Here is a 9,096-nt window from a genome sequence, read left to right on the forward strand (position 1 = left end):
AGGCTGCAGGCCAGATGTGGCTCATTAGCCACCTTGCCAACCCCTGCTCCTGAGCAAGATTGTCCATTAGAAATACAATGCGGGCCACAAACGTGATTTTAACTTTTCTAGTAGCCATATGAAACTAGTAAAAAGAAATGGATAAAATTAATTTTATTCATATTTAATCCAATATTTCCAAAATATTATTACTTCAACATTATTATGATATTTGGCCTTGGCAACTTTTAACATGCACTTGAAAGAGAATTGGCCCTTTAGCTATTTCATAAATGATACTCTTTTTATTTCATGTTTTATGTGGGGGATTTCAACGTTAGCAGTTAATTCTAATTGAGAAATCTCTATGGGTTTTATTCAATATATTCCTATGTCCAGATTATGAGAAACTTTAGAGACATCATCTTCTACCCATATTGTTTCAAAATATCACAGTTTGTAGCAATAAAACTCTATCAAAGGGAACACAAAGTCATTAGGCACTTTCAGCCCCTATGGTGAAATAACCAATAATGGGCATTTATATGTCCCTCTCCCTCAGCCTGGAATCTCTCTCTTCCTCAGGGTCTCATTGGAATGTGGCTCATACACAGGAGGCTTTTATGGTGCATGAAAGTAAATTCTTAAACAGCTTCTTCTTTCCCTTCTTTATAAAAATACAGTCTTGGCACCCATCTTTCTATTGAATTGCTGTCAGGGAAGGCTTTGCTCAAGGTCAACATAACAAGCCTCTCTGCCAGGTACTATGGCTGACTTTAATACATTCAGAGGATTTATGTCAGATTCCAGCCACTAAAGATTGAGCTGATAATCGTAGGTATTTGGCAGAGGCATTATCATTTCTGTCTGTGCAGATTTCAACGCCCTATTAACTATTCTGAAGAATCATTTACCCAGTGGGGAAAAGTACTGAGTTGAGTTAGGGATTCCTCGCTACCCAACACAGGCAATATCATAGGAATTTCTATTGCTGTCGGCATGGGGAAATTAACCAGGGTGGCAGATTGCTTTGACTCCTAATGAATATGAATGCACAAACACAAAGATTTCAAAAAACAACAGGAGCACAGAGACGAAAAAAAAATGAGCTTTGATGTGAGATCTCTCTGTGAAGGCCCCTATGAGTAATTTTCTTGGAACAGAGTGAATGATTTTCTGCTCTTTGAGAGAACATAATCTCTGTGCTATCATCCAGGATGCCTCCCAATAGTACCTGTAGTATAGACCTCCTTTACAAAAGTTGTTTTCTGTTTAACTGCAAATGCTACAAAAAATGATAAATAATAATTCAGAAGAAGACATGGAGCAAAATGAGAAGAAGAGCAGAGGCTCTATTTTCAAGAAAAAATAGCCAATTTAACTATTTTTAACGGAAATAAAGTGCTTTCTTAAGTGCCAGAAATGAACATTGATCTTGATCATGCTTGGTTTGTTGACTCCATATGTGCTTTATGATTGGCACGTGATAAGACTAATACTTAATTCTAGCAACTGAATTCTGTGGGAGAAATAGATGCAGCTACTACAGTAGTAATTTTATGATCAATAATATAACTCTTTAAAAATGTAGTTCACTCTTTCCTCAATAATGTCAAATAATCACCCATTACATGAAGAAAGAACTAACATACTCTGGATTGGCACCTTTTGGAAGGTTAATCAGTTCTTGTGAGTCATCAAGCTGACCCCAACATATTACTGTGTGCTCTTCAATGACATTTTCACCCCATAAGACACTAAGTTCCTGGAAGACAAACACAGGAACTATTTACTGTGTTTTTGTATCTTCCATACCTTCCAGCACATTGCTATGCACAAAGCTGATCCTCCCAAATAAGTCAAACACAGAATTATTATTATTATGGAAGTTTCTAATAGGAATTGTAGGAAATGCAGATCTGATTCTTCATGGTTGAGCACTTATTGAGGCCTGTTTTTCTTTACCTACTCACAGTCTTAACTCACAATTTCTATTTATGATATTGCCTCTGACCATGAACTTTGTCTATTCATGTTGTTATTGGGGATTCTAAAAGCTGTAAGGAGCTTTGCCAGTGTGCAGCCAGAAATTGCTTCCTCCCATAAAATATACCCACTCTGAGGATGCTCCCAAGAGTGTACCCAGTTCCCTGCTTTGCAAAATGAGAAGAGGCAACTGGGAAAATCAGATATTTGTTACATACTTCTCACAGAATGTAGAAACTTAAGAACATTTGCTCTTCTTTTAACTTCAATCCAAGATAGCGCAACACAGGAAGTGTGCTTCTTCTAATATTTTGGATTCTTTTAAGCACTCTGCTTTCTACTTCAGCAAATGGGTATGGATTCCCTATTACAAATAAGGCAGGATGCTTGATACTACAGTGTATTTAGAGATGTGCATTGCAAAGTCCGACCTCATAGAGTTAGCCACACAGTAGGAGGCATAAGACATGAATACATGTTACTCCTATATGAGATGATTTGAGAAAGCATTTTTATGAACAAAGGAAGGCTGACTCAGAAGTGTTATATAATAACAAAATACAAAATGTATATTCAGGATATATATATTCAAAAAGTATATAACATATAACCATTCTAATCATTTATATGATGTTCTGGAATGGGCAAAATTAATCTATGGTGAAAAAAATGAGAATAGTGGCTTCTGGGACATGGTCACGGCTGAGAACAGATTTGATGGCACTTTCTATTTTCTATCTTGGTAGGGGTTTGGATTACACAGTTACATGCATTTGTCAAACTCATCACATGATATACTTTGCATGTGTGTGTTTCAGTGCATGCAAATCTTACCTCTATAGGAAACTACAGATGGTCCACAACGTACGATGTTTCAACTTAAGATTTTTTGACTTTATGATGGTGCGAAAGCAATATGCATTCAGTAGAAACTGTATTTCCAGTTCCCACACAACAAATCTGTTTTTCACTTTCAGTATTCAATACAAAACATGAGATATCTCAAAACCTGAGATATCTCAAAACACGACATAGCCAATACTGTTATAAAATAGGCTTTTTGTTAAACGATTTTACACAATTGTAGCTAATGTAAGTGTTCTGAATTCATTAAAGGTAGAGTAAGCTAAGTTACAATGTTCACTAGGTTAGGTATATTAAATGCATTTCCAACTTATGATGATATTTTTAACTTACACTGGGTTTATTGGGAAGTAGCCCCATCATAAGTTGAAGAGCAGCTGTATAAATATTGAATTCTGGTTAATGATATGCGACTGCACTATTTAGGAAGAAATGTATAAAATTCACAATTTACTTTGAAATACATAAAAAAGAAGATGGATTGATAAAATGATAAAAGATGGATGGATGGTCAGATACATGATAAAGCAAACATAGTAAAGTGTTAATGGTAGAAACTAGGTGGGATATATGAGCATTCACTATACAATTCCTTCAATTTTTCTGTATGTTAGAAAGTTTTAATAATAAATTGTGGGAAAAAGCAACCTCCTATATGAGGAGGAATTTTGAAATGTTCTTTGAAAATACAAGGATTTTGAGTGGTAGGAACAGAAATAATGGGCATTCACTACTTAGGCATTAACAAAATCAGAGGCCTAAGAAAGTGAGAGGGTGCTCTGGGAAGTACAAACATTTCTGCACGGTAAAACATTAAAGGGAAAGGGTGGGAGAGAAGGCAGCTGGGGTCACACCATGGAGACTTCAAGGCCAATCAGCCCGGCAAACTATGTGTCTCTGGATACACAGGGTAGCCACTGTTGAGACTTCCTAAGCGTAGGATCAGTAAGAGTAGAATTCCCATTTAAGAAGGGGACTTGGATGGTAGGAGAGGACTGAGGGGCAGTGACAACCACTAGGATGTGAGTAACTGGGGTCTGAATTGGAGGGCAGCAGAGGAGCTAGAAAGGAGCAACACCTGGAGATACAGCACGCTCAGGGTGGGGGATGGACAGATCATGGGCGTTAACAGGGAAGGAGGCGTGAAACATGAGTCCAGGCTTCAGCCCTGTGATACTGGGGGATTCCCTTATCATCTGCTTCACTTCAAAAGAGCATTAAAAGCAGCTGATTTACACAGTAGAACTTGATGAACTTGAAATGGACAATTTATGAAAGATTCGCCAAGGGGCAGTAACAATAGAAAAAGATGCTCAATCTCAACAGTAACCAGGGGAATCCAAACTCAAATAAGAAGAAAACATTTTCATCCATCAACCTGGCAAAAAATAACAAGAATAATAATAGCCAGGTCTCAGGAAGGTGAAGGAAGAGGCAAAGGACAGACTAATATGCGGTTCACAGGAGTGTAAACTGGTAATGACATTTATGAGAAAATGTGGTAATCTTAGCAAAACCTCTAACTGTTTCTATTCTCTGATAAAAAAGTTTCATTATGGAGGAATGTATTCTAACCAATTACTGGCACATATGCCTAAAGATGAATGGAGAAGCAAGTTCATTTTCAGCATTGTAATAGAAGAAAATTGGAAATAACTTTATTGTCTATCAATAGAAGGGATACATTACAGCTTACCATCTGTATTAGTTTTCTATTGCTGCCATACAAAGTACTACAAACTTAGAGACTTAAAACAACACAAAGTTATTATCTTACACTTGTATAGATCAGAAAAGTCCTATATGGTCTCAAGGCCAAAATTTAGATGGCAGCAAGTTATATTCCTTTATGGTGGTTTTAGAAGACAATCGATTTTCTGCTCTTTTCATTTGTGGGCAGAATTCGATTCCTTTAAATTGTAGGACTGAGGTCCTTATTTTTCTGCCAGCTGTATGCTGAAGGCTCTTCCCAGCTTCCAGAGGCTGACACATTCCTTGGCTTCTAGCCTCTTTTCCATCTTTACAGCCAGCAGTGGGGAGGGGGGTCCTTCTTGTGTCACAACTCTCTGACCCATCTATGTCCCTTCCTCTTCCATTAATAAAGACTCCTGTGCTTAAATTGGGCCCAGCCACATAATCCAGGATAACCTTCCCATCTCAAGCCCCAAGATGATTTATATTCCTTTGTTTACTCAAAGGAATATAAATCATTCCTTAATCACATCTTCAAAGTCCTTTTTGCCACATAAGGTAACATTTTCACAGATTCAGGGACATTGTTGGGGTCCATTATGCCACCTACCACACCATCATTACTGTGGAAAACTCTGCAGTCATTGAAAACAAAAATATAAACCTAAATTACTGATGCTGAAAGATCTCTAACACATGTAAAGTGAAAACAAGAATTCAGTTGTTATGATATTGCCTTATACTAATATTTTGTACTATATTACACTATATTATGACCTTATTTATTTAAAAATATAAAAATTATTATAAATTAAAAACAGTATATATATGTAAATATTTAAAAATGGAAGTAATGGAGGAATACCAGTGGACAGAGAATACATCTGAGAAGAGGTCTGGGCTTATTAAAGGACTTATGGGGCTTTTTGTAGTTAATTCCATATGCTTATATATTTTTAATTGACTAGGAAAGTATGCTGGTATATTAATTATACTCTTTCAAAAGTGCAAAACCATTGTTACTGCAAAAAGGAAACATAGGTGAAGTAAAGCTGCTCTTATGATAGTTGGAATAAGAAGCTTAAAGTCCTGTTGACTAGGGCCCCTCATGCCCTGATGCCCTTCTAAGTATGGTAACCATATAATTTGTCATTTCACTGGGACCCTGCTGGGAGTAAAGATGGACACTATCAATAATCATGCCAGAACAATAAGCATAGACTGGGACTCCTTGGTCACCTACTTCTAAGGAAGTAATTGCTCATCTTCCCCAGCAGAATGTCAGCTCTAAAAGAGCAGGGCCTTGATCTGGGATGCTCACTGCCTGAAAACAGTGAGTGGAAAATAGGACTGAACTAGTAGACTTACCCAGTTTTTAGACTGAAATGTTGCCTTTGTCTTACTGATTTTTAAGAAGTTTTTCCCAACTTACAACTATAAAAACATTCTTTTGTATTTATCTTTTAATTATTTTTATGGTTTTTTTAACTTTTATTTGAAATTCAGGGGTACAAGTATAAGTTTGTTACATAAGTAAATTCGTGTCTTGGGGGTTTGTTGTACAGATTATTTCATCACCCAGGTATTAAGCCTAGCGCCCATTAGTTATTTTTGCTGATCTTCTCGCTCCTCTCACCGTCCACCCTCAAGTAGGTCCCAGTGTGTGTTGTTCCCCTCTATGTGTCCATGTATTCTCATCATGTATCTCCCACTTATAAGTGAGAACATGTAGTATTTGGTTTTCTGTTCCTGCATAAGGATGATGGCCTCCAGCTCCACCCATGTTCCTGCAAATGGCATTATCTCATTATTTTTATGGCTGCATATTATCCCATGGTGTATATGTACCACATTTTCTTTATCCAGTCTATCACTGATGGGTGTTTAGGTTGATTCCATGTCTTTGTTATTGTGAAAAGTGCTGTGATGAACACACATGTGCATGTGTCTTTATAACAGAATGATTTCTGTTCCTTTGAGTATACACCCAGTAATGGGATTGCTGGGTCGAATGGTAGTTCAGCATTTAGGTCTTTAAGGAATTGCCACGTTGCTTTCCAAAATGGTTGAGCTAATTTACCCTCCCACCAGCAGCATATAAGTGTTCCTTTTTCTCTGCAATCTTGCCAGCACCTGTTATTTTTTTACTTTTTAATTATAGCTATTCTAACTGGTGTGAGATGGTATCTCATTGTGGTTTTGATTTGAATTTCTCTAATGATCAGTGATGTTGAGCTTTTTTTCCCTATACCTGTTGGTTGCATATATGCCTTCTTTTGAAAAGTGTCTGTTTATGTTCTTTATCCACTTTTTAATGGAGTTGTTTGTTGGGTTATTTTTCTTGTAAATTTGTTTAAGTTCCTTATAGATGTTGGATACCAGACCTTTATGGATATATAGTTTGCAAAAATTTTCTCCCATTCTGTAGGTTGTCTGTTTACTCTGTTAATACTTTCTTTTGCTGTACAGAATCTCTTTAGTTTAATTAGATTCCATTTGTCAATTTTTGCTTCTGTTGCAATTGCTTTTGGCACCTTCATCATGACATCTTTGCCTGTGCCTATGTGCTGAATGGTATTACCTAGGTTGTCTTCCAGGGTTTCTATAGTTTTGGGTTTTACATTTAAGTCTTTAATTTTTATTTATCTATCTATTAAGTCAATCTGAAGTTTACTATGTGTAATTTGAAATTAGATGATTTTTTTTTTACTAAAGGGATAGCCCAGTTGTCTTAATACTATTTATATTGTTCCTACTGTTCTGAAATACTACCTTTGTCATATACCAAATTTCTATATAGTTATGAGTCTTTTCCAAACTTCAATTCCTTCAGTTTGTTTCATTGTTACTGCTCAAGTACCTTACCTCTTTAATAACCATAGCTTTAGAAGGTATTTTGATATATTTTAGGGCAAATCTTTTTTATTGTTCCTATGTAATTGTTTTTAGGTTTTTATTATACATTTGTGTTTTATATGTGGGGCTTCTGTGCAAATTCCATTTGAATAATTAAAAAATGAATTGATCTATCTTCTTATTTTACCAATGAGAAAACTGAGAATTAAAGAGATAAAATTATAAAAAGACATACCCATAAGGCAACTAGAACTGTGAAGAACTGTGCTGTCTGATAAGGTAGCCGCATGTGACTATTTAGATATAATTATAAATTAAAGTTAAATAATTTAAAAAGTCAATGTCTTCACCTTGTTAGCTACATTTCAAGTGCTCAATAGCCATATGTGGCTACTGTCTACCATTTAACAGCACAGATCTGAGACTTTTTCATCATTGCAAGTATTTTTATTGAGCAGCACTGAGCTAGAAATTTGGGATTGTGATTTGGGAGAGACCTCGGACCTCTCAGACCTGAGGTCAGTAACAAATTCGGGGTTCATCCAGATAGATATGGTAGTAAAAGTTAATTAAAACCTAAGGCCATCAAGGGAGAAAGTAAAGAGAGATGAAAAGCAAATGACAACCCATTCCCGGAGGGCTGCCTGCATTAAAGAAGCAAGTAACAAAAAGAAGATTTAAAGTGAGAGATCAGATACTTGCTACAAGAATTGAGGTCATATCCCAGTAGCTCAGAGAAAGTAGTCCAACAGGAGAAAAGGTCAGCCACGTCACAAGCCTCAGATGTTCACATAGAATGTGACCAATGTGTAACTTTTGAGTTTGGCAGCTGGATGACCAGAGAAAGTCTGCAAGTGGTTGTTGTGCTCTTTTGCAGACCTGAGACAGTGATTTGGGTGAAAGAGGTATACTATGGATGCAATTCCAGGAAGTACAGCAAAAGAGAAGTACAGAGAAATAGGGAAAGAGAGAAGGCGAATACAGGATGATTAATGAGGAGGTTACCACTCTGGGAAACTGATGCTCTGAGATGCCCTGATCTTCTGGAGACACCCTGAGGAAGTGCATAGAACACACTTCCCAGGTGTTCCAACTAAGGGAAGAGAAGGTTTAAGCAATTGCCCACTACTTTTTATTAATAGTTCTCTTTTAATGAGGGTTGTTTCTTGGGGTGTCAACTCCCCAACAACTGTGGCCTGCCTCTTTGTATGAAGCAAGCCCGCATAGCCACAGAAAGCTTTCAGGCAGATCAACTCAGGAGCTTCAAGTAGCAAGAAAGTGTGCAGGAACTATCCCCCAAGGCTGTGATGACATACAAAGTTGACTGAGAGGATTATGGGGGACACTGACAGCATCTACTACTGCTAGGTTTAGGTGCATGGCAATAGAAACTTAGTTTCCCTCCTTGTTGCAAAAGGAGAGTTGTAACAAGAGAAATAATCTAATTTTATCAGCCATGGCCACCAGCTGTTTAGACAGAAAAACATCGAGATGCCTCAGAGTCTATCCCAGGCATGTGATGGATACATCCTCATTCTACCAGATTCCACTGATACATCTGCTGGCAGCTGCCACATCTTCTTTGGAACCAAAGGTCTGTACCTCTCTTCAATGTTGAAGAAATTTCAGTTTTTGTTTAAGTTACCCATTCCCCTCATGGAACCTATTTTAATGGAGCCTGGGCAGAAGACAAATTGAAAGTCAGACACTATGTACCAC

Source organism: Pan troglodytes, chromosome 21 (genome assembly GCF_028858775.2).
Source record: "Pan troglodytes isolate AG18354 chromosome 21, NHGRI_mPanTro3-v2.0_pri, whole genome shotgun sequence".
NCBI lineage: Eukaryota > Metazoa > Chordata > Mammalia > Primates > Hominidae > Pan > Pan troglodytes.